Source organism: Dipodomys merriami, unplaced genomic scaffold, assembly GCF_024711535.1.
Source record: "Dipodomys merriami isolate MVZ:Mamm:240054 unplaced genomic scaffold, mDipMer1.0.p SCAF_1, whole genome shotgun sequence".
Taxonomy (NCBI): Eukaryota; Metazoa; Chordata; class Mammalia; order Rodentia; family Heteromyidae; genus Dipodomys; species Dipodomys merriami.
In genome coordinates, this window is record NW_027202270.1 from 27,057,080 (window position 1) to 27,084,131 (window position 27,052).

General features: G+C 44.4%; 1 protein-coding gene across 1 annotated transcript in view; it reads left to right on the forward strand.

Moving 5' to 3' along the window:
* The first annotated feature begins 5,157 nt into the window (after positions 1 to 5,157).
* Cmklr2 (chemerin chemokine-like receptor 2) overlaps positions 5,158 to 27,052 on the forward strand; it is a 43,915-nt gene continuing 22,020 nt past the window's right edge. The window contains exon 1 of the mRNA XM_070029985.1: positions 5,158 to 5,351. The gene's annotated coding sequence lies outside the window, so the exon portion shown is untranslated. The remainder of the gene's footprint in view (positions 5,352 to 27,052) is intronic.

The following is a 27,052-nucleotide window of genomic DNA, read 5'->3' on the forward strand; positions in this document are numbered from 1 at the left end:
GGGGCACTGTTTATCTTGCCCAGCTGGGGCCAGATGGACTTCTAGACATGAATCATACATTCAACTCTTTGAAGCACTACCCTCAACAGGTTTCAGGGAATTTGCAAATGGCTTAATGGTGACCTGTCATGAACTCTTTTATCTGGTAAAAGTTACTGCTACTCCTTTCTTCTATTCACTCAATTCTGTAAACATATTTTCCATAAGGGGATGGATAACCTAAAGGGTAAATCTCTTTAAAGAGACCAAACCGCAATCTTATCCTTTTTGGTACAGGCTGTACTAGGCTCTCCAATTAACTGATTTACCAGCTTAACCAATGTCCAAACAGCCTGGCTGATCTATTATGTATTATCTGTTGCAGCCTTAATGCTCAGGGGTGCCAGACAGATTATCTAGTACACCTAAGCACCTACATTTGCAAATCTCATTAACTGCAAGCAAGCTTTCTTAGACTGGCAGGGAGGGCTTTTCAAAGGTGGGCACAGGTGGAGAACACCCATGGAGATTAGGGGATTTACCTAGGCCAGCTGGGAACAATAGCAAAAAAAAAATTGCTCTTCAAACACTGTAACAAACAAAATAGTGCTTATTTACAAGATTTTATTTACTATATAATTTTGCTTACTGTCTCTTGGACCAATTTCTCTCTCTCTCTCTCTCTCTCTTTCTTTTTTCCTTTTTTCTTCTTCTTCTTCTTCTTCTTCTTCTTTTTTTTTTTTTTTTTTTTTTTTTGGTGCTGGTTCCAGAGCAGACTGAGCATTGTCCCTGAGCTATTTTGTACAAAAGCTAGCATTCTACCACTTGAGCCATACCTCAACTTCTAGCTTTTTTTGGGGGGGGGGGAGAGGGAGAGATGGACAGGAGCGGTTTAGCTAATTGGAAATAAAAGTCTCACAAACTCTCCTGCTGGAGCTGGCTTTTAACCACAATCATCAGGGCAGCCATCTGAGTAGCTAGGATTACAGGTCTGAGCCCCCTGTGACTGGGGCTTGAACTGAGGACCTGGGCACTGTCCCTGAGCTTTTCTGCTCAAGGCTAGCACTCTATCACTTGAGTCACAACTCCACTTCCAGCTTTTTGGTAGTTAACTGGAGGTAAGAAGAGTCTTACATACTTCCTTCCCTGTGCTGGCCTCGAACCAGTCCTCAGGTCTCAGCCTCCTTAAGTACCCAGGATTTCAGAAGTAAGCCACTATATCCCAGCTCAACTCCATAGTATTAAGTGATTGCTCACCATAAAAACAAAAGCCCAGGTGGGAAGGTGGCTCGGTGGTAGAGTGCTTGCCTTGCATGCATGAAGCCCTGGGTTCGATTCCTCAGTACCACATACACAGAAAAAGCTAAAAATGGCACTGTGGCTCAAGTGGTAGAGCACTAGCCTTGAGGAAAAGAAGCTCAGGGACAGTGCCCAGGCCCCAAGTTCAAGCCCTAGGACTGGCAGGAAAAAAAAAAAAAGAAAAAGAAGCCGGGTGCTAGTGGCTCACGCCTGTAATCCTAGCTACTCAGGAGGCTGAGATCTGAGGATCGCGGTTCAAAGCCAGCCCGGGCAGGAGAGACCGTGAGACTCCTATCTCCAATAAACCACCAGAAAACCGGAAGTGGCGCTGTAGCTCAAGTGGTAGAGCGCTCGCCTTGAGCTGAAGAGCTCAGGGACAGCACCCAGGCCCAGAGTTCAAGCCCCACGACTGACAAAAAAAAAAAAAGAAAAAGAAAAAGCCCATACTATATCCCACATTATATTATAATGCACAGAGTATATTCTACATATATATATGTAGAATATATATATATATATATATGGCCAAGAATTTTCTCTTGCTGTTTTCTCCTTTGTTATTATTTCCTGCATTACCCCATAAAACTTCAAAACCATGTGAAGTAACCAAAACTTCTAGAAATACTCAGAAATGCCTCTTGTGAATGTAATTGTGCTTTGGTGTGATTAACACTCTTACTAAATACAGTAGGCACTATGGGTAAACGCTAACACTGTTGATGGAAAGGAATGGGAATAAGGAGATAACAGGAAGAGAAAGATCTATCCAAACTCCTGAAGAGTGCTTGCCAATCTCTAGGAAGGCCAGTGTGGGAGTATACATGTCTTCCATAACCCAGAAACAAGGGTGGTTTGAAAAAGTGTATCCACCCCATCCCACTGCCACCATGAGAATTCTTTCTTTCAATGTTTCTAAATTTGGTACTGACAGCAGGCAAACACAAAATCATGTGCTTTCTCTCGCAACTGACCTTTTATGACCAAGAATTTCAGGTTCAAATTTCACACAATTAAGGTGATGTTACCCTTACACTGAAAAAAAAAGGTAAGGGGCTGGGAAGGTGGTTCAGTGGTAGAGCACTTGCCTTGCATGCCTGAGGCCCTGGGTTTGATTCCTCAGCACCACATAAGCAAAAAGAGAAAAGCCGGAAGTGGCGCTGTGGCTCAAGTGGTAGAGCGCTAGCCTTGAGCTGAAGAGCTGAGGGACAGCGCCCAGGCCCAGAGTTCAGGCCCCACGACCGGACCCCCCCAAAAAAAAGGTAAGACAGTTCTGGCGAGGAAAGCTAAGAGCACCCTGGTTTGCTTACCTGTGGTCCCCAGAGCCCTCATCCCTGGATTTTCTCACCTCTGAGTCCTGCCTCTCGTTCATAGAAATGTTCACATCTGCAGGGGTCCCAGAAGATAGGTCATAAGGGATAAAAATCAAACCTCTAATTTCATCAGAATGAGTACAGTTCTCTTTCAAACCACCTATGACAATAGAAAATCAAGATTCTCTCTCCCCCTCCCCTCTCTCCGCCCCCCCCCCCCCCCCCCGTCTCTTTTGTTGGTCATGGGGTTTGAACTCTGAGCCCAGGTGCTGTCCCTCAGCAATTCAGCTCAAGGCGAGCACTCTACCACTTGAGCTACAGCCACTTCCGGTTTTCTGGAATTGGAGATGAGTCTCATGGACTTTCCTGCCCAGGCTGGCTTTGAACCACAGTCCTCAGATATCAGTATCCTGAGTAGCTACGATTACAGGCAAGAGACACAAGCACCAGCCTTTTTTTTTTTTTTTTTTTTCTGAAGTCAGTTTGGAGGCCTGGGTGCTGTCCTTGAGCTTTTGTGCTCAAGGCTAGCATTCTACCACTTTGAGCCACAGCACTACTTCTGGTTTTCTAGTGGTTAATTGGAAGCTGGCTTCAAACCCAGATCCCATCTTCAGATCTCAACTTCCGGAGTAGCTAGGATTATAGGCGTGAGCTACTAGCCCCCCAGCAAAATAACTTCCTTTTTTTTTTTTTTTTAATCTATGTGTGATGGTACTGGGGCTTGAAATCAGAGGCTTACACTCTCATTTGGCTTTTTTGCTCATGGCTGCACTTCTTGAGCAACTTCTTCACTTCTTACTTCTTACTGGTCAATTGGAGATAAAGAATCTCATGGATTCAAATGTCCAGACTGGCTTCCAACCACAATCCCTACATCTGGATCTGAGAGTGGAGGGCTGTAGTTCCAAGACAGCCTGAACAGACAAATTACAGAATTAATATAGGTGTGACCCACAGTGCCAGGCGCCTGTGGCTCATGCCTGTAATCCTAGCTACTAAGGAGGCTAAGATCTGAGGGTCACAGTTCAAAGCCAACCCAATCAGGAAAGTCCATGAGACTCTTATCTCCAATAAATTACCAGAAAAGGCCTGAAGTGAGGCTGTGGCTCAAGTGGTAGAGTACTAGCCTTGAGCAAGAAGAAGCTCAAAGGCACCCAAGCCCCGGGGTTCCAGCCCCAGGACTGGCCAAAAAAGAAAAAAAAAATCTCTTAATATTACATGATTCCATTCTTCAACATCTGTTGAATTAAAAAAAAAGTTGGTTCCATTCTTCACTGTCTATTGAATAAAAAAACAAAAACAAAACAAAATTAGTTGGGTGCTGATGGCTCATGCCTGTAATTCCAGCTACTCAGGAGACTGAGATCTGAGGATGGTGGTTAAAACCCGCCCAGGTGGGAAACTCAATGAGTCTTCCTTTTTCTCTTTTTGGGTCCAGTCGTGGGCCTGAACTCTGGGCCTGGGCACTGTCACTCAGCTCAAGGCTAGCGCTCTACCATTTGAGCCACAGTGCCACTTCCAGCTTTTTTCTTTTTTGCTTATATGGTGCTGAGGAATCCAACCCAGGGCCTCAGGCATGCAAGGCAAGCGCTCTACCACTGAGCCACCTCCCCAGCCCACTCAGTGAGGTCTTTTTTTTTGGGGGGGGGGGTCCAGTCATGGGGCCTGAACTCAGGGCCTGGGCGCTGTCCCTCAGCTCTTCAGCTCAAGGCTAGCGCTCTACCACTTGAGCCACAGCGCCACTACCGGCTTTTTTCTTTTTGCTTATGTGGTGCTGAGGAATCGAACCCAGGGCCTCAGGCATGCATGACAAGCGCTCTACCACTGAGCCACCTTCCCAGCCCCTCAATGAATCTTCTATTTCCACTGAAGCACCAAAACCTGGAAGTAGAGCTGTGGCTCAAAGTGGTGGATCCCTAGCCTTGAGCAAAAGAGCTCAGAGATAGCTGAGTTCTAGCCCCACAATTGACAAAAAACAACCACCCAGCCAGACACCAGTAACTCACACCTATAATCCTAGTTACTCAGTAGGCTGACATCTGAGGATCACGGTTCAAAGCCAGCCCTGGAAGGAAAGTCCATAAGACTCTTATCTCCACTAAACTGCCAAATAAGCCAGAGGTAGAACTATGACTCAAGTGGTAGAATGCTAGCCCAGACCCTGAGTTCAAACTCCAGGACCATTCCCCACCCCCCAAAATAAAACCTCTTGTAATGAGTTCTATAGTTGAATATTGAATAAGTTTCCTTGACTTTCTAAGGCTTCTTTTCATTCAATTGCTGCTAATACAACATAACTTTTCAGAAGCAAAGCTCCTCAGATGGAGGAGGAGAGGGGAGGAAGGGAGGAGGAAGTTTCAATCACTCTCTTTTAGTTTTTTTTTTTTTCCTTCATTTTTTGCCTAAAGCAGAGTAGCAAAAAGCAATGATTTCTAAAGGACAGTCCTGTGACACAACACTTGGAGTGAAGGAAGTATAATCTGTACAGTATGTTCACCGGGTACTTAGTTCCTGGAGTACATGTGGTTTCCCCCCACCACCACCACCACCATAAAAGGGTGGTGGAGGCAGGGAAGAACCACATTTAAGACCTAGCATCATTCTTCCCTACAGTGTCATTTCCAGAGCCAGATAAAAACAGCATCAGGAAGCTAGAACGAGTGTTCAACTTAGCTGTTGGAAAAACATTCTCCATTTCATGCTGGAGCCGGGCGGTTACACCCAGAAATCACAATAGCTTCTCTCTTCACAGAACATTAACTGGTAAGTAGTTTGCATATTTGTTTTCCTCAAAATGACATAAATTCAACTGACCTGGTGAGGATTCTTGAACATGATTTATTTAACAAAATAGCATTTGGACTTGCTGCCAGGTAGCAAAAAAAAGAAAAAGAAAAAAGAGGGGGAGGGAGAGACCACTTCTCATAGTTTCCAAAATGCCTATCTTCTGGCCCGGTCTAAGGTATTTAGGGACGATTGTCCAGGATTGACTACAGCTGCTAATGGATCAAGAAAAAGGACAGAAAAAGAGCACGTTGCTGGGCTGGGGAGGGGGAGGATGAAGAATGTTCAGTAATTTTCTCAGTCTTTACCTAGTTTATAACAACCCATAAATTTGGGCTGTGAGTTGCCGTGATCCAGAAAGCTAAAAATTAGCTATGGAAGGTTCACTGTAGAAGAACTAGGAAAAAGAAAACTCAGTTAAACTATTGTTTTGTTTTGTTTTTTTAAAGATCACCAGGCAGGGAAAAACAAAACAAAACAGAAAAGTGGCTCCCTGCCTCTTTACTCTCGGGTTTCCTAGTTCGGGCCGCGTTCCGAAACTTCACAGCCGATCACGGCCGACCACTCCCCGAACAGAACAGTCAGGGTTGTAAGGATCACGCCTACAACAGACGCTCTTGTCTGGGAGCTCTTTGGGATCTGTACCCCCCACCCTTGACCCGCTGCCCCCGTCCCGTCTGAGAACTCTGGGGGCACCGTCCGCCCCTCGGTTCCTGCGTGGGGGTCAGTCACTTTGCGGCAAAGTGCGCCACGCGCGTGCCGCGGTGCCGGGCCACGGGCCACGCTCCGTGGCGCGGAACAAACTTGTCCGTGGCACTCCCGCCTCTCCCCGACGAGGCCCGGGGTGTGGCGGTCTGTGCGGCCAACCACGTGGCTGGGGGTGGCGGGGATCGCCCACGTGACACCCCGAGGCACGGAGATTACCCTGAGGTCCTCCCAGGCCGGTGTGCGCTCCGAGATGAGTCAGCTCTCCTAGGCCGTACATCAGAGGCCGAGAAAGCCTGACCCCCCCAAAATCAGACCAGAAACAACACAAGCGGCGCGTGGGGCGCGCACACACGCACATACACACGCACGCACACACCCCTCTGGTCACCACGCGAGCCACCAGTGCGGGCCTGCACCGCCCGGGTAGTTACTAAACGCCCGGGGACTTCCTTCTTCCCGTGCCCGCAGCAAGAATGGCCCACCCCACGTCCCCGTCACTCTTTGGAGCAGGTAGAGTACTACATGGACACGAACACGACCAGCAGGAAGGCAGAGGCCTGCTGCGTTGTACTCACCTCCCCTGGATGCGGGTGCCGAGTGCACGGGGATTCCCAGCCCAGGGCCAGCGGAAGTGAGGTGGGAGGCGGGAGGTGGACTGGGAAGTGGGAGGCGGGAGGTGGACAGTGGGAAGGGTGAGGGCTGGGTGCGATCGCTCCCGTGGCGTGCACCTTCGGAGCCTTCCTTTATTTTCGGTTCCTTGTAGTAAAATGTACATTGAAGTTGGCCTTTCGAGGCTTGTACGCGTGTCCTGTTCGGGTGTGGACCTCACATGCTCGTGGCAGGACCGCCCCCCCCCACACAATTTGTTCATCCTGCAAATTGGAACTTTTTTTGGGGGGGGGGCGGAAGGTCATGGGGCTTGAACTCTGGGCCTGGGCGCTGTCCCTCAGCTCTTCAGCTCTAGGCGAGCGCTCTACCGCTTGAGCCACAGCGCCACTTCCGGTTTTCTAACAGTTTATTGGAGATCAGAGTCTCATGGACTTTCCTGCCTGGGCTGGCTTTGAACCGCGATCCTCAGCTTTCAGCCTCCTGAGTAGCTAGGATTACAGGCGTGAGCCACTGGTGTCCGGCTACCGCTGTCCATATTCCTTTTGTGTGTATGTGTGTGCGGACGCGCGCGGGTGTGCACGTATGCACGCACGCGTGTGTGTGTGTGTGTGTGTGTGTGTGTGTGTGTGTGTGTGTGTGTGCTACACACATGCGCATTAGTTCTAGGTCTTGAATTCCGGGGGCCAGAGCGCTCTTGGCTTGGCTTTTTCCCACTCAAGGCTGGCGCTCTACTACCTGTGCCATGCCTCCGCTTCCTGCGTTTTCTTTCTTTTCTTTGTGTTGGTTGAGCTTTGCCCCTCAAGGTTAACGCCTTTACTTCTTGGAGCCACCAGCGCCACTTCCGGTTAATGGGAGCTAAGTCTCCCGGACTTTCCCTCCCCGGGCTGACTTCAAACCTCCACCCTCAGATCTCTGCCTCCTGAATAGCTGGGATTACAGGCGTGGGCCATGGGAGCCTGCCTGCATGCCATGTTTTGCCCTTGTTTTTGTGCACAGCTGAGATTTTCCAGTATGTGCTGTAGATCCTTAGGATAGATACATTTCTATTTGTCTCTAATTTTTAGTATACTGCTCTGAAAATTTAAACCAGCATGTAGTTGTGATTCTTTTCAGCCTAAAGGTTTCCTTAAAGGGGATATCAAGTGTCAGTGTCTCCAAGTGTCAGAAAGCTGTTAATTCACAATTTAATATCACAAGTGACACAGGGAACTGTTCAGCCTGTTCAGTCTTTTAACACAAGCTTATTAGAAAAACTGGACTCTCACAAGAAAGATAGAACAGTGCCCAACAGAGCCCAGAGCAAGGAGAGATTTTTGTTTTCATTAGCACACATTAATTGTACAAAGGGCTTTAATTATATTTCCAGGGACAGTGTGCTTTGATCAGGAGAGATTTTCCTTAGCAAACAATTCTCCTAAAAACAATATCGGAGAACAATTAATTCAAGACATGTTAATTACAAGATGATGATTCCAAAGTGCCAGTTAGTAAGGTTTTTGTTTTGTAAATATAAATTCTTTCCAATTTGATTGTTAGGTCACCTGACTGATGCCTTTCCCTCCCTCCCCTACATTTTTGTTGTTATTGCTGTCATCGTGTTCGATTTTTAGCCTTTTATCCATCTGCAGTAGTTCTTAGATTGTGTCTCTGGTTGGTAAGAGGAAATAAGGCAATAAGAATAGACCTGGTGCTCCAAGCCCTAACTGTAACATAATTAACAGTCTCCCCTCCCATTACATTTTTTTTTTTAACAGTGTTGTGGCTCAAGCCTAGGTTTTGCGGGTATTAGGATATCATTTTACCTCTAAGGCTCATCGCCATTCTCAGCCTTTTTTCTCTCTCTCTCAAGTAAAACCTGTCATCTAGAGAAAGATTTGTATTTCTATGGGTCTGAAGTATTCTTTTTCCTCACTGTGCCAGGCTTCTGGTCGTATCAAGTTGCCCCTGCTGAATCAGCAGCCTCATTTTTCATTGTCTCTGGCTGGGTTCACTACCCGCTGCCTGCCCCCTCACTTTCTTGCTAAGGTAGAAGGACAACACAGAAGCAAAGAAAGGCCCCAAAGAAACCCTAGGCTTCAGCTTTATTTCCCCTGTGGCGCTGCCATTGGCTTCTTGTCACTAGCTTACTCTTCTTATTTAAGATGGGAGGTCCTGCTATGACTCTAGCTGCCTGGTGACAGGGGCATCTTCCTGGTTTCCTTGCTGGGGGAATGGCCTCGCCTTGGTTAGAGGTAATGACTCTTCTTGGCCCAAAGTAGAAAACTGTCTGTGTGTCTTTTAGCGCGAGTCTGGGCTGTCTGTGTGGTGTATTCTCCAGGATAGAGCAGGGGTGAGGGTCATTTTGCCCTCTTCCAAAGGGCTTTTTATTCTTTGTCTTTTTGTCAGTCATGCAGCCTAGGCACTATTCCTGAACTCTTCTGCTCAAGGCTAGCGCCCTACCATTTCAAACCATAGCCCCACTTCTAGTTTTCTGGTGGTTAATTAGAGAGAAAGAAACTTACAGAGTTTGCTGCCCCTGGCTTTGAACCTTGATCCTCAGATCTCAGCTCCCTGTGTAGCTAGGATTACAGGTGTGAGCCACCAGCGTTCTCCTGGAAGGACTTTTTGCTGATACTGGCAACAGCAATACTTTGGGGAAGAAAAGGCAGGCAACAGGCATTGTGCAGCACATATAGAAGGAAAACAGGCCTTCAGTGCAAACCTGCAATTTTGCTGTGTGTGTGTGTGTCTGTGTGCGTGTGTGTGTTTAACAAGCCTTGTGTTTGTGCTTATGTGTAGGAGCCCCACACCAGAGGCTGAGGGAAGGACAAGGGTATTCTGTTGTACCCTTCGTGGTCACAGCCACACACGCTGCTCTCCTGCACTGCATCTCCCCTAATTTGGTACTAAGAGAAAGAGCAGGACCCACCTTTTCTCTGGAAGGGCTGTAGTGGACATGGTCATGGGTGTTACCAGGCCTTTCTCTGAGTACTTCTTTAGACTGACCTAATAGTTAAGTGTCTGACCTGTGACCAGGTGTCCCTCACGGAGAAAATTTGTTTAGACAGATGTTCTAGGATTTATGAGAGGGTTACACCTCGATAAAACCATTGTAAGCTGAAAATATTTTCAATTGAAAACAGATTGAATGTGTGTAACCTTCTGAACATCGTTGCTTAGCAACACAGTGCACTTCAGAGTATGTGTTTTTTTTCCCCCACCCCTCCTCATGATTGCATGGCTGATTGAGAGCTGTGGCTGCGTGCCCTGCCCAGCATCTGAAGAGTGTATATGGCTGAATATTGCTAGCCCCCCAAAAAAATCAGAACTCAAATTATGAAGTACGATATCCACTGAATGCCTGTCACTTTCCAAGCAAACTCAAAGTAGAAAATCTTCAGTTGGGTTTGTCTATCTTGGCAGAATCCTACAGCTTTTGTCTGTCTTCTGTCCAGTTTGTTCTTATGAAGATAGCCACTCTGTAAGACTGCATTGATCAGGAGAAGAGTTCAAGTGTGTAGGTCAGGGGAGACAGAGTGTGAAACACGACAAGCCCTGTTATAATTAATTACAGAGCCAGCGAGAAGAAGGGAGCAAGCTTTGCAGAGCCTTAGGGGGAAGGGAGCAAGCTTTGCAGAGCTCAGGAAGAGGGAAGCTGCTGCGAGTGCCAGGAGTGGGGAAAAGAACATGACAGGCCCCCAGGTTATTGGGTTCAAGATGTCTCCAGGCAGGTTTCCCATGGGGGAGTTGTAATTTGCTCCTGGGCTTACAGCAAATGGGAACTAATTCTGCACAGACACTTTGTGTCTGAGAAGTGACTAGTGTGGCAGATCTGCACTGTCCATAAACGGTGTGGGCGTCAGTGGCGAGGCGAGCTGGCTGTCTCCTAGAGACAGCTGTGTAAGGTAGAAATCTGTATCCATCACCTTGAGTACCGGGGAAAATTGGAAAGTGTCAAGGGTGACTAAGCCTTGCTTTTGCTATGACTAAGTCCAACTTAATTGAAAATAGATGCCGGAGCGACATGAAATGTAACAATTTACCACAAATGTGTATGATAGGACATATAGAACATTTCCACTGCTACCTTGCACACCCTGAAAATGGTAAGCAGACCCCCAAGCTAGGCAAATCCCCCCCAATAATTCATTAATTCACTATTTCCTGGTTTTACTGAAAAAAAAAATCCCAACGCACAAAACCCCTCCACCAACCAATGATTTTGCTTTTAAAAGACAAGCTTTGATATTTTTAAATGGGATAAAGTAGGACAGCTTCCATTTAAAAATAAATAAAATAAAATAAAATTCCAGGGCTACGTGTATATTTGGCAAGCAGTTGATGAAATGATTCCTCTGTTTGTACCAGAAGGGAGATCGGGGACGGCGGGAAGGGGGACAGGATGAACATCCACGGGGTTCTGAATGGTATCCATCAGATTTGATCTCTTTCACTCCTTGTTTCACATCCTTGTTCTTAGTTTCTCGTTTTCTCTTTGTGCTTCTGCTTTTTTTGTTTTGTTTTTATTAACTAGCCAGTTCAGTCTTTCTTCCCTTAATCTCTGTCTCCCTTTTACATGCATTTTTGTTGTTGTTGTTTGAAGATTTGTCTTTTTCTGCCGACAGCATTAGCTTCATGCTCAGGTTGGTAGGAATAGATTCAGCGGAGACACTCACCAATCTCCCGGGTACTTCCCCACTGCCCTTGAGCGCTGCAGATGTTCCCCTACCAGCATCTAGTAGTGAACACCCACATCCTGGGTGCCAGTGGACACCACTTTACATAAACAAATTAAGCTTCCACCAATGTTAATATCCACAGGAGGCCTAGAAACAAAAACAATTCCCTGTATATAGGGACATGGTTCTTTTACAAAAACCCTTCTAAGCCTGGCACCAGTGGCTCACGCCTGTAATCTTAGCTACTCAACACTCAGGAGAGGCTGCAATCTGAGGATTGTGGTTCAAAGCCAGCCAGGGCAGGAAAAATCCATGAGACTCTTGTCTCCAATTAACCACCAAAAACCCAGAAGTGGAGCTGCAGCTCAAGTGGTAGAGCAATAGCCTTAAGCAAAAAAACAAAACAAAAAACTCAGGGACGGTGCCCAGGCCTTGAATTTAAGCCTTAGAACTGGCATGTGTATGTGCAGGCACACACAAGTCTTCTCAAATGTAATCTATCCATTGGGCCAACACAGTACACAGATGAAATAGCACACTAATGCACCCTAAGTTAAAGCTAAATAATATTCCATTTGTATTCCCTGTAAGATAACTTTCAGGTTTCAACAAAAATATATTTACATAGCAGTTTATACTTTTCACTGTGCAAATCTCTATATCACTGGAGAGTATTATCCATTTTATGGATAATACAGACTTAATTTGAGTTCTCCAAACCTGTTATCTAGCCTGGCCCTGGTGGCTCATGTCTATAATCCTACTATTTATGAGGCTGAGGTCTGGAGGATTATACTTCAAACCAGCTCTGGCAGAAAAGTTTGATAAAATCCATTTCCAAACTGGGAGAGAGCAAGGGAAGGAATGACATTGTCCAAAAAGAAATGTAATCATTACCTGACTTATGCAACTGTAACCACTTTATATGTCACCGTTATAATAACAATTTAAAGGGGGGGGGAAAGGAAAAAGAAATCAATTTCCAAAACAACCAGCCAAAAGCAAAGGCTGGTTGGAGTCCCCTTTACCATACACGTAGTGGAGTACCAGCCTAACAGTATGAGGCTCTGAATTCAGTATCAAAAAAAAAAAAATGTTATCTGTGTTACTTTCTACATATGTGTTTCAGAAGTAATCAAGGTAACAGATGACCTTGGCAGTGATCAAAGCCAGGCCAACCCAAATTGGGACCAGGAAATTTCCAAGCAGATTTTAAGTGGAGTTTGAAATTAAAGTCTATAGAGGAGGAAAAGGTTTCAGAGTCACCAATGGATTATATGGATATTCTTATACCACTAAAAAAACAGGTAATTTCTAGATGTCAAAGTTCCAAGCAAGGTGAAACAAAATAATTCATTTCAAAGTTTGGCACAGAGGATATTTAATAAAAAAGTCATAGTGTTCTCAGGAATCTAATGGAAACAGAGTAGACCTCACAGGGGATTCTTATGGCATCCACATTGACTCCCTGAGGTACTAATTTTCTGATTTTATAATGCAAAAAAAGTTATTAATTATCCATAGTCAACCAATCACCTAACAAATAAAAATGAGTTATATATAGTTCTTTCATTGTAAATGGTTGTTCCATTACAAATGCTTTATACAATCAGCTACAATTAGACAAATATTCAGGCTGGTTACTGGTAGCTCACTTCTCTAATCCTAGCTAGGTAGAAAGATGAGATCTAAGTATTATGGTTAAAAGCCAGTCTTAATCAGCTAAATGCCAAACTGGCAACATGGCTCAAGTGGTAGACTGCCAGCTATGAGTGGAGAGCTTGAAGGACTAAGTTGAAGTACTGGAAGAAGAGAAAAAAATCAGCTATAAATGTGATCACTATAAACACACGTAATCGAACCACTACAAAAGTACTAGAAGATCTAGGTACCAGTGACTCATGTCTATAATCGCAGCTACTTAAGCAGCTGAGATATGAGGATCCTGGTTCAGAGCCAGTCTATGTGAGACTTCAAGTAACCGCAAAAAAAGCCAGAAGTAAAAATGTAGTTCAGGTGGTAGAGTACCAGCATTGACTGAAAAAGCTAGAGAACAGTACCCAAGCCCTCAGTTCAAGCCCCAGTTCCAGCACCAAACAAAAATCAAATTACCTGAGGAAGACTAGAATATAGATTAAGACCTGGGATAAAGGCAGCTAATACTAAAAAGGCTAGGCCTGAGGTGGATTTTGAAAAGAATTATGCAACCTGGCAGCATGGAAAAGATAGAGTATCCAAGCAAGTCTAATACTATACATGCTGGTTGAATTTCTATGAGAACTAGTGTCCCCAATGGTATGAAATATATAAAATATAAGGCTACAAGTTGATCACTGAACCTAGAACATGTATATATAGATAGAACATGCTTATTATAAAATTTGTTTTACTAGTGTGCAATAATGAACTTCTGAGAGGAAAAAAAAATCTCATTTTGGAGCATTCTGATAATTGTATAAGAATTCACATTGGTTTCTATTTATTACATGTACCATACTATAATATTATCAGACTATGTCTGACCTAACATAATGGCAGTTTGTTTCCATGTGCTCCAAAATAAAGTATAGATTAAGCCAGGTATGGTGGCTCATGCTTATAATCCTAGAAATCATCAAATAAAACAAAAACAACAACAGTGTTCATTTTAATAAAAATTAGATATATCTAATCATGGGTTTGATTCTATAAACATTTAATTTGTATTCTTTATTTCTACATAGTATGGGTAGAAATAATAGTACTAAACAATGTGGTTCTGTTTTGTTGGTTTGCTTTAGAGATAGGGTGTCATTATGTAGCTTTGGCTGGCTTCAAACTCACAAACCTCCTTCCTTAGTCTTCCTAATACTGGGACTACAGTTGGGTCCTCCACATCCAGTTGCTAACACAGTTTTGGTCACTGCCAGTGTACTTGGTAAGCACTGACTAGGTCCTCTGATGAACATTGCTTTTGATAATAGTTGGGGAAAAATCTCATCCTCTTTTTCAGGAGATGGGACCTATTATCAGTTTAAAGGAATAGCTATGGAGATGAAGGCAGATTTGATACTCAATATTTTAATCCTTTTAGAAGAAAAAGGAAGTGAACATAAAAACTGATGTAAAGGACTTGATTAGTAAGACTTTGATTTCCTCTCATTCCCCCTTTTCTCTGATAGCTGAGAGATGTCCACAGGCATGAGTGCCTTTCTTCTCTTGTGAGCTCTCTTGTTTACTCAGAAGTTCCGTGGTATACCAGTGAGCTAAACTAGAGCATGGTAGAATTCATCAGAAAAGCTTTCAGATACATAGCTAACAATATTCTGAGGAAGGGTATAGACCAAGGACCTTCATTTAGACTGGGACATAGGTTTCTGGAGGTCTGAGGAGAATTTATTTAGGAAAGTAACTCAATTTCAACACCATCAGCAAGATAAAATAAAAGTCCAATCAACTGTATGGTTAACTTATGGAAAATATAAGCTAATAGAAATTATTCTATCACCAAATTGTAGAGAGTGTGAGTGTGAGTGTATGTGTATGTATGTATGTATGTATGTATGTATTAAGGCTTGAACTTAAACCCTTGCACTCTAGCCCATCCCCCCTCACAGGTGGTACTCTGATACCTGAGCCACACCTCCAGTTCCCTTTTGTGTTTTTAATCTTAAACATGACCTTTTCATTTATCATTGTGTTCTATATTGTTTCTTATTTGTTAACTGTAGTTAAAATTATTAATCTCTTGAATGGTTTTCTCATATCTCCCTCCCTCTCTTTCTCTCTCTTTCCCGTTCTCTCTCCCCCCCCTCTCACATACACACACACACACACACACACACACACACACACACACACACACACACACACACACACACACACACACACACACACACACACACACACACACACACACACACGGTCAGTGAAACTTTGCTATCCACAGGACTATGGTTCCAAGGAGACTAACTGCAGTGAAGGAAAAATTGAGCAATGTTCATGTTCAATATTGCACTGTGATCTCTGACCCAATTTTTTCCCATAACATGGATAATTACCACTACAGACATGCCACCTTTCAGCAAATCAAAAGTTTTTGCTTTACCACTTAAATTAAGCATATTCACTTTAATCTTGTCTTTGGGATCCATTTGCTTTTTTTTGGGGGGGGGGAGGGTGAATTTTCTCAAAACCACAGATAGAAAAATGCTCAGCTGATCACACAATGATTTAAACACAACTGATAACAACAGAGCTTGAATGAGAGAGTCTCTGCACCAACAGCACAATGCATGTGGAAATTTAAATTTAAAATTTTTGAAACCTCTTTTGGGAGAGTAAATGACTCAAGTACTAGAACAGCATATGATCCTGAGTTTAAGCCCCAGTATTGCCCCCCAAAAGAGGAGAGGAAGAAAATTTTTGAGTATTTTTATTCAGAATTACTTTTTTTTCATCATGATTTCATCATGCTTTTTTCAAACCATGCATAATGTACCCAGGAATAAGGCAAGTTTACTGGATATTTAATTAGTTACAATTTCTTATATTCACAAACCAAAGAAGTAGGAACAATTTAAAGGATGATAAAAGCACACTAGATAAATTCATTTTTTCCTTCTAAGAAAGATAACATACTTGCTCTCAAAAGCTACTATAAGCATCCCCCCCACACACACCTTTTTCTTGGAGGAAATTTATTGAACTTGGAAAATTTCAGCCCATGGGTATGACTGCTTGTTCCATAAGGATTATAATACAGTAGAGAAATATCAATGTGGTGTTTTTAGATGTACTCAGATATGTATTCTATCTCCCAAAAGACAGAGAGGAAAGAAAATAATTTATAGAATATATGGCCATTTGATGTTTTTACTGGAATATTTACAAGAGTATCCATATTCATTTGTTTCAGACTAAAATAAATAAAAGCTTGATTTTTTAAAAAAAAGAACAAACCTGTTTTCTAGCTATTATAAACGAAATTGCTAAAATTGATTGGGCACTCTTCAGTAATTTTCTACAGAATGACCATCTCTTGCTTTTTACATTTTTTCTCAGGCAATCAGTATGTAATATATTCATCAAACCAGAGAGTGCCCAGACAGAATTTCTGTCTTGCTGAGGGAGATAATTGATTAGCTCTCAAGCTAGTTGGATTACAGCGGGTCAGTGACACCATAGCTAGAAGCTCGGCTGTGTTTTCCAGATATTCATCACCACAAATGAACTCATCTATGGGATGATTTGATGCGAAATAAACAAACTCCTTTACTCTAGAACATTATCACAGGATCAGAATGTCCCGATTGGGGGGAAATTTTTTAAAAAAGAAATGAGCTCAAAGTAGTCTTACGGTAATAGTTTTCTTGTTGTTTGTGGTGGTTTCTGTTATTTCCCCTTTGGATTAAATATAGATCCAAAATTTTTATCAAACTAACAACAAACAAGGCTGAAGAGATATAGTAAAATGATAGACCATTTTCCCAGCATGCTTGAGGCTTTGGGTTCAATCCTTAATGCCACAAATAAACCAACAAAAACATAACCCTAATAACAATATCCCCAAAGGAGCCATTAAAAATTCTCTAGAAGCCCCCAAATTTGCTGCTTCCTTTCCACAAAGTTGTATGTTAGTCACATGAATTATTTTGTAATTCATCCCTTTAATGAAAGGATTAATTGAACAAAGTCATAAGAAGCTATTACATTTATTGAGTTGTCATTTTGAGTCAGGCACTATGCTTCAAACTTAGGTATAATATCTCATATAATTCTTAGAACAAACAGAATGGTTTACTTATAAATTTTCTTCCCAGATCACAAACATATGAATGGACTGTAACAACAACAACAAAAAAAAGTAAGCTGGAGCCAGTGGCTCACTCATGCCTATAATCCTAGCTACTCAGGAAACTGAGGATCACAGTTCAAAGCCAGCCCAGGCAAGAAAGTCTGTGAGACTCTTATCTCCAATAAACTACTCAGAAAAAGCTCAAAGTGCTCTGTGGCTCAAGTGGTAGAGCACTAGCCTTGAGCACAAAGAGACTCCTGAGACAGCTTCCAGACCCTGAGTTCAAGCCCCAGGACTGGCAAAACAAACCACAAACAAAAAAATATATAGCCAGGAGTGGTGATACATGCTAGAAATTCAAACACTTGAAAAACTGGGGCAGGAAATTTAGAGTTCAAAGCTACCTTGGAAGCCAGGCACTGGTAGCTCACACCTGTAATCCTAGCTACTCAGGAGGCTGAGATCTGAAGATTAAGGTTTAAAGCCAGTTGAGGCAAGAAAGTCCCTGACGCTCTAATCTCCAATTAACCACCAGAAAACCTGAAGTGGTGCTGTGGCTCAAAGTGGTAGAGCACTAGCCTTGAATTGAAAAGCTCAGAGACAGTGCCCAGGCCCTGAATTCAAGCCCTACAGCCAACAACAACGACAAAAAAAAAGCTACCTTGGATTTTATTTTATTTTTCTTTATTTAGTTATTTATTTTTGTCAGTCATGGGGCCTGAACTCTGGGCCTGAGCACTGTCCCTCAGCTCTTTAGCTCAAGGCTATCGCCCTACCACTTGAGCCAAAGTGCCACTTCCAGCTTTTTCTGCTTATGTGGTGCTGAGGAATTGAACCCAGAGCCTCATGCATGCAAGGCAAGCACTCTACCACTGAGCCACCTTCCCAGCCCCGATACCTTGGATTTTATACTGACACCCAGTCTCAAATAAAAAACAAGGACTGAAGATGTAACTTAGTGGTAGAGTGTTTGTCTAGTAAGCTCAGACCTTGATTTTTATCCCCAATCTGCAATAAAAAAGTAATAAGGACATACCAGCAAAAAGGAAGTTATGATGCTTATCATCCCTTGCCATAAAGGAAATGCAAATCAAAAGAACCCTGAGATTCCATCTTATGGGTCAATATTGTGAATTCCAACAACAAATGTTGGCAGGGATGTGGGGGAAAAGGAACCCAGCTGCACTGTTGATAGGAATGTAAACTAGTACAACCACTTTGGACAACAGTCTGCAGGTTCCTCAAAAAACTAAATATATTTATTCCCTTCAACCCAGCCATACCACTCCTGGGCATCTACCCATGAGTCAGGACATGATGAAGACACCGACACCTACACCTCCGTGCTTATTGCTGCACTGTTCACAATAGCCAAGATATGGAAACAGCCCAGATGCCCCACAATAGATGAGTAGATCTAAAAAAATGTGGTACCTATGTACAATGGAATTTTATACATTCATTAGAAAGAATAAAACAATGTCATTTTCAGGAAAATGGATGGAACTAGAACAACTCATGTTAAGAGAGGTGAGCCAAGCTCAGAGAGACAAATGACACATTCTCTCTGATACACAGAAATTACATCTAGATAGACACAGTGAGACCAAAAGAGGATACTCTATGCCAGAAACAAAAAGACACAATGTCTATGCCCCTCTTCAGAGTTATATAAAATATGTATAATTAATAATTTATGTAATCTATAATAAATAATTATATAATATATACTGCTTATATGTAGTATCTCAAAATGAACTCACAGATATGGAAACAAGAAATTTTTCTTTGATGATTCTGTCCTGTTTTCTTTATGTATGGTTTGTTCAAGTATCTTTGAGAGGGTGGAGGAGGAAGGTACAGAACTTGAGGGAAAAGGGGTGGAGAAAAATACAGCTGTGACACTCACTTGATACACATGAAAGTGAACTATACAACTCATTGAGTAGAGGTAGGGACTGGGAGAGAGTGAGGGAATGGAAGATACTGTACAGAAGAAATAGTACTCATTGTATGACTCATGTAATTGTAATTCCTCCATACATCACTTTTATAATAACGATAAATTACTAAAATAGAAAAGGAAGTTATGAACCAGACACAGACTCATGCTTGTAATCCTAACTACTCAAGAGGTTGAGATCTGATGATCTCAGTTCAAAGTCAATGAGACCCTTACTTCTCCAACCAACTGCTAAAAAACCAGAAGTGGAACTGTGGCTCAAGTGGTAGAGCACTAGCCTTGAACATAAAAACTCAGGGACAACACCCAGGCCCTGAATTCAAGCTCCAGGACTTGCACAAAATAATAAATAAGTAAATAAACAAATAAATGGAAATAGGAGAGAGGAAATAGAATGTTTCAGTAATAGGTTACTATTACTGTCCTATATTCATAATATTCTCAGTGCTTCACTTCTGGCAACATTGGGGGAGTTTCTCTTACTAATTATTGTACAAATTAATTCAGCTCTTAGCCTATCTACCTGGAAACAGCACCACCCCCCACAGGTTGAGAGTTCAGATCCCCGACTGCCCACCATCCAAACAGAAATGCCAGCTAAACCTAGGTCTTTACCTATACAATAACCAAATATAAAACCAGAAGTTTTCATACCCATCCTTCTGTTTCATGGTTTACCAAAAATAGCTTGAAGTAACCAGCAAAACAGTTTACTTACAAGACTCCGGAACTGGCTGATGGTAAAGACGCAAGCGGTGCTGCTCTGGACTCACCACGATTTCGGAACCTCTTAAGTATTCACCAACCCGGAAGTTGTAGAGATGTAATGGATGCAAGATTCAACCATTGGCCATTAGTAATTGAGTCCCTCTTCAACCCCTAATCCCGACCCCAACAAAGGGGATTGGATCAGTGTGGTGACCAGACTGTGTACAACGTTGTGCAAGATAATCCCATTTCACTCTTCAAAGCAAGCGCCAGGTGAATGAATGGGCCGTTGCGTGGGGAGGGAGGTTTGATGGAGAGAAACACCAATGTGGGTTGAGTTTTAAGGGAAGCAAGAATGGACAGACAAGGTAACATGGCACGACAGACCATGCCTGAGATGGGCCATGGCAGGTCGGGCCGTGATGGGAGGACGTGGCACGGTGGCACTCACAGCAGTGAGACGTGGTCCGGTGGAACTGCTTGGTAGGGAATGGGGATGGAGTTTGGTGATATGGCGCCGTGGGACTTGTATCTGCGGGATCAGTGGGACCTAGCAAGGTGGGAAATGGTGGATGGGCTTGGCGAAGTGGCGCAGTAGCACGTTGGAGAGATGGGACGTGGCACGGTGGGACACTGTGGTGGGAAATGGCAGGAGATGGGGCTTGGCGACATGGCGCGGTGGGACTTAGCCTCTTGGAGAAATGGTGAGAGGAAATGCTGGCTGGGGGGTTCTCTCTTGGAGTGATGGAACGTGGCAGGGTGAGACAGGATGGTAGGAAATGGAGGATGGGGCCCAGCGACGTGGAACGGCGGGACATGGACCCTTGGAGGGATGGGGCCTGGCACAGTGTGAAATGGTTGATGGAGCTTGGCGACGTGGTGCGGCTAGGACTCGGTCTGTTGGAGCCATGGGACGTGGCACGGCGGATGGGGCTTGGCGACATGCCGCGGCTGGGATTCGGTCTGTTAGAGGGATGGGACATGGCACGGTGGGAAATGGCGGATGGGGCTTGGCGACATGGCGCAGCGGCTAGAACTCAGTCTGTTGGAGCCATGGGACGTGGCACGGAGGATGGGGCTTGGCGACATGGCGCAGCAGCTGGGACTTGGTCTGTTGGAGCCATGGGACGTGGCACGGTGGGAAATGACGGATGGGGCTTGGCGACATGCCGTGGCTGGGACTCGGTCTGTTAGAGGGATGGGACGTGGCATGGTGGAAAATGGCGGATGGGGCTTGGCGACGTGGCGCAGCGGCTAGAACTCAGTCTGCTGGAGCCATGGGACGTGGCACGGTGGGAAATGGCGGACGGGGCTTGGCGACATGGCGCAGCAGCTGGGACTCGGTCTGCTGGAGCCATGGGACGTGGCACGGTGGGAAATGGCGGACGGGGCTTGGCGACATGGCGCAGCAGCTGGGACTCGGTCTGTTGGAGCCATGGGACGTGGCACGGTGGGAAATGGCGGATGGGGCTTGGCGACATGGCGCAGCCGCTAGAACTCAGTCTGTTGGAGCCATGGGACGTGGCACGGAGGACGGGGCTTGGCGACATGGCGCAGCAGCTGGGACTCTGTCTGTTGGAGCCATGGGACGTGGCATGGTGGGAAATGACGGATGGGGCTTGGCGACATGCCGCGGCTGGGATTCGGTCTGTTAGAGGGATGGGACGTGGCATGGTGGAAAATGGCGGATGGGCCTTGGCGACGTGGCGCAGCGGCTAGAACTCAGTCTGCTGGAGCCATGGGACGTGGCACGGTGGGAAATGGCGGATGGGCCTTGGCGACATGGCGCAGCGGCTAGAACTCAGTCTGTTGGAGCCATGGGACGTGGCACGGCAGATGGGGCTTGGCGACATGGCGCAGCAGCTGGGACTCGGTCTGTTGGAGTCATGGGACGTGGCACGGTGGGAAATGGCGGATGGGGCTTGGCGACATGGCGCAGCAGCTGGGACTCAGTCTGTTGGAGCCATGGGACGTGGCACGGAGGATGGGGCTTGGCGACATGGCGCAGCAGCTGGGACTCGGTCTGTTGGAGCCATGGGACGCGGCACGGTGGGAAATGACGGATGGGGCTTGGCGACATGCCGTGGCTGGGACTCGGTCTGTTAGAGGGATGGGACGTGGCATGGTGGAAAATGGCGGATGGGCCTTGGCGACGTGGCGCAGCGGCTAGAACTCAGTCTGCTGGAGCCATGGGACGTGGCACGGTGGGAAATGGCAGATGGGCCTTGGCGACATGGCGCAGCGGCTAGAACTCAGTCTGTTGGAGCCATGGGATGTGGCACGGCAGATGGGGCTTGGCGACATGGCGCAGCAGCTGGGACTCGGTCTATTGGAGTCATGGGACGTGGCACGGTGGGAAATGGCGGACGGGGCTTGGCGACATGGCGCAGCAGCTGGGACTCGGTCTGTTGGAGCCTTGGGACGTGGCACGGTGGGAAATGACGGATGGGGCTTGGCGACATGCCACGGCTGGGACTCGGTCTGTTAGAGGGATGGGACGTGGCATGGTGGAAAATGGCGGATGGGGCTTGGCGACATGGCGCAGCGGCTAGAACTCAGTCTGTTGGAGCCATGGGACGTGGCACAGTGTGAAATGGCGGATGGGCCTTGGCGACATGGCGCAGCGGCTGGGACTCGGTCTGTTGGAGCCATGGGACGTGGCACGGTGGGAAATGGCGCATGGGGCTTGGCGACATGGCGCAGCAGCTGGAACTTGGTCTGTTGGAGGGATGGGACGTGGCACGGTGGGAAATGGCGCATGGGGCTTGGCGACATGGCGCAGCGGCTGGAACTCGGTCTGTTGGAACCATGGGACGATGCACATGGGGTTAGAAAATGAAGAATGGGGCTTGGCGACTTGGCACAGTGAGACTTGATCCTTTGGAGCCATGGAACAGCATCTGGTGTGCGCGAGTCATGGGCCGAGACCCACATTCTAAACAAAGTGAATTGAACGCTGACCCAGGTGTGGGGACACAGGTGCCACGGGCCAGTGGCTTTTTATCCTTCTCGACATGATCAACATTGACTTACCTTGCTCCACTGGGAAGCCTGCGTTTTCAAGAAGATTGAAGACTAGAAACTGGTTTGTAAATGGAAAGGTCCCATTCTCTAATGGTTTATGGCGGACCTGAACATTCTGTTAGCCAATATTATGTATATTTTTCATGTAGGCTTACCAAATCCATCTTAGAGAAAATTCTGGCCTGTACCTGCGGCCAGAGCACATTAGCAGCTAAGAAAACCTGTTGAAATGGTGGTTCACTTAAGTACTACAGAGCATAAAATTCAGTGTTGGTGTTGCTCAGTAAGGGACTGTTGAAATGAAAGATGACATAATTCTACTGTTCTCTTTGAGCACTGCTTGTTCCTTACAATTTCTAGGTTAGTATAGTAGAATTAGATACTTTAAGAAATATTGGAATTGACCACTCCGATTTCCTTTTGGAACCTTGTAACTGTCTTGAATGCAGGAAAAATCAAAATTTCTTACACTGATGATACATATGCTATTGATATATCTGTCCCATTGAGTCTTAAAATGGACTTCAAGTTGCTCTAGGGGGAACTTGTGTGTGTATGTATGTATGTGTGTTTTAATACATTGGCACACACATTTTCAGTTCGTTTTCAGAAAATCAAGTTTTCGCTTGAAGACAGTTTGTCTATTTGACACTGCCTTTGAGAAAAAAATCTGTGAGTGTGGAGAAAAGATATAAGAATCTATTCTGAAAGTAGAGTCCTTACAAAGAAATTGTATTGTGTCAGCTTGTTTATTAACTGAATACCTGCTGAGTTCCTTGTCAGGAAATAAACCACTTTCATTATGTTTCAATGAAAGTGTATTATATTAGTTGTATAGGAACTCCAATATTTTCTCAGTAGGTTCTTGAACTTGAGTACTTGGTGACACAATTGTGTTCAGTTATCTAAGTCCTTGTCACCACAGGGACAATGCAAGTGTGTGCCTGTATCCATTTTTGTATGAGCCACCATACTTAATAACAAAGATCCATTTTGCTACTCTCAAATACTAAACCTTTGTTTCTAGGACAAAGTATTTTAAATGTGGAAGAAAGTTCAAAATAAACTTAAATCATGAGCTGAACAAATGTGGAAGAAAGTTCAAAATAAACTTAAATCATGAGCTGAACACTGGTAGCTCACACCTATAATGCTAGCTACTCAGAAGGCTGAGGTCCAAGGATCCTAGTTTGAAGCCCACCCAGGTAGGAAAGTCTGTAAGACTCTTTTCTCCAATTAACCACCAGAAAACTGGAAATGAAGCTGTGTCTCAAAGTGGTAGAGCACTAGCCTTGAGTGAAAAGGGATATCACCCAGGTTCTAAGTTTAAGCCCCATGACTGACCAAAAACACACAAATAAAACAAATAATCTACTATATACATAATGGCTATATGCCCTTAGTGTTCAGAAACAATTTATTTGTTTTTTGGGGTTTTTTTTGGGGTCCGGTTGTGGGGCCTGAACTCTGGGCCTGGGCACTGTCCCTCACCTCTTCAGCGCAAGGCTAGTGCTCTACCACTCAAGGATAGTGCCATTTCTGGCTTTTTCTGCTTATGTGGTGCTGAGGAATCAAATCCAGGGCCTCATGCATGCAAGGCAAGCACTCTACCACTGAGCCACCTTCCCAGCCCCAGAAACAATTTATATATAATCATTGTCAAGGAGTCTCAGATAATATGTATATGACATAAGCTAATAGTTTTACAAAGACCTCAAAATATTAAACATATATTTATCCTTGAACCTAGATCTTCTCTCTTTTTGGTCTACCATTCCTTTTCTTCTCCCATATTTCTCTTTCTCAAACCAAAAAAAAAAAAAAAAAAAGAGAAAAGGAAAGGTATGTGGGTGACATGGAATTGAGTGTTGTCTTCATTTTAATTTTGCAAATTGAAATATGAAGAACTTGTTGAGAAGTAGAGATTCTGTTTCTCCTAAAGTTCTACAGCTGTTTTGGGCACTGTAATGTTTATAACATTCTCTCACAGATGTTACATTTTATGAAATGTGACTCATTGGGGTGGTACGTGGATCCTCAGATGGGAAGAAATCCCAGAGGGCTGAGTGATTGCATAAGCCATCTTCAATCACAACCTGAAAGTCTGGTAGACTATTTCCTGGAAAAATAAAAAAGACAACAAGACTCTGTCCTGTTGAAATGAAACAGAAAGACCAATCATTGCAGATTTCTATAGTACCAATAAAGGAAGGAAAGTATGTTTTTATTTGGGGAGATTTTGTTTTCATTTACCAAATGTTTTTCATTTGAGTAGGTTTTTTCTCTTGGACATTGGCCCATCTTTTGTTACAATTGTGAATGATTTTTTTTAATTTTAAATTTTTAAAAAGGCTTTTCATTTCATGTTTATTATTAGGGTTTCACTATGGAACATTTTGTAATAATCAGTGGCATATGGTCAGTCATCCTGTTTAATCTTCCAAGTATTAAAAATCAGTAGTTTCTGGTAAATATTGATTTTGCTCCTAACAAAATAATCAAAACACAATTTTAGGAGATTGAGACTATCTTCATAATTCATCCTACTTACCAAAAAAATGGTGGAACTAAAAATCATGGTCAATATTTTACCATTTCATAAAATTTCTTTGTTAACTTTTACAAACTTTCCCATGTAAAAAGTATTCCTTTATGGGTGACATTGATCCCGATGCACTGTACTCATAATCTGACTTATTGAATACAATCCTCTTGTACAACTACTTAAAATCAAACTTAATTAAAAAAAATATTCCTTGTGAGATGCCAGTGGCTCATGCCTGTAATCCTAGCTACTCAGAGGCTGAGATCTGAGGATTGCAGTTGGAAGTCAGCGTAGGCAGAAAAATCAGACTTTTATCTCCAATTAACCACTCAAAAACCAGAAGTGGCTCTGTGGCTCAAAGTGCTAGAGCACTAACCTTTAGCAAAAGAGATCAGGTACAGCGCCCAGGTCCTGAGTCACAATCAACAACAACAAAAATCGTACAACTACATAGTAAGTGTGGTGCCAGTGACTCAAGCCTGTTATTCTAGCTACTCAGGAGACTGAGATCAAAGTCAGCCCAGGCAGCCCATGAGATTCTTATCTCCAATTGGCCAGCAAAAAGCCAGAAGTGGCCTCTGATCATATAAAATCATATTTATTGAAATGAACTCCAGGAAATAGAAACAAGAGGATTCTCTCTCTCTCTCTCTCTCTCTCTCTCTCTCTCTCTCTCTCTCTCTCTCTCTCTCTCTCTCTCTCTCTCTCTCTCTCTCTCTCTCTCTCTCTCTCTCTCTCTCTCGTTGGTGGTGGTGGTGGTGGTTGTGGGGCCTGAACTCTGGGCCTAGGTACTGTCCCTTAGCTCTTCAGCTCAAGGCTAGCTCTCTACCACTTGAGCCGTAGCGCCACTTCTGGCTTTTTCTGCTTATGTGGTACTGAGGAATTGAACTCAGGGCCTCATGCATGCAAGGCAAGCACTCTACCACTGAGCCAAACAAGAGGATTTTTTATTGTTGCTGTTTTTTTTTTCTTTTTGTCTTGTTTGCTCATTTATCTGTCGTTGGGAGGTTCAAAGGGAGCACAGAAATAGAGGGACAGGCTGGGTGCCAGTGGCTCACGCCTGTAATCCTAGCTACTCAGGAGGCTGAGATCTGAAGATTGTGGTTCAAAGCCAGTCCAGGCAAGAATGTCCATGAGAGACTTTTTCTTTTCTTTTTTCTTTTTTTTTTTGGGGGGGGGGTGGGTCGGTCGTGGGGCCTGAACTCTGGGCCTGGGCACTGTCCCTCAGCTCTTCAGCTCAAGGCTAGCACTCTACCACTTGAGCCACATCTCCACTTCTGGCTTTTTTCTTTTTGCTTATGTGGTGCTAAGGAATCGAACCCAGGACCTCATGCATGCAAGGCAAGCGCTCTACCACTGAGCCACCTTCCCAGCCCTCCATGAGAATCTTATCTCCAATAAACCATTAGAAAACCGGAAGTGTTGCTGTAGTTCAGGTGGTAGAGTACTTGCTTTAAGCTGAAGAGCTGAGGGACAATGCCCAGGCCCAGAGTTCAAGCCCCATGACTGACAAAAAAAAAAGAAAAAGAAAAGAAAAGAAATAGAGGGACACAGGGTGAACAAATGCAGCAGTGGTACTCACTAGACACAATGTTGAAAATGAACTATACAACTTGTGGGGATAGGAAGGAAAAACTGGGAGAAAGCGAGGAAGGGGATGACATTGTTAAAAGAAATATATACATTAAT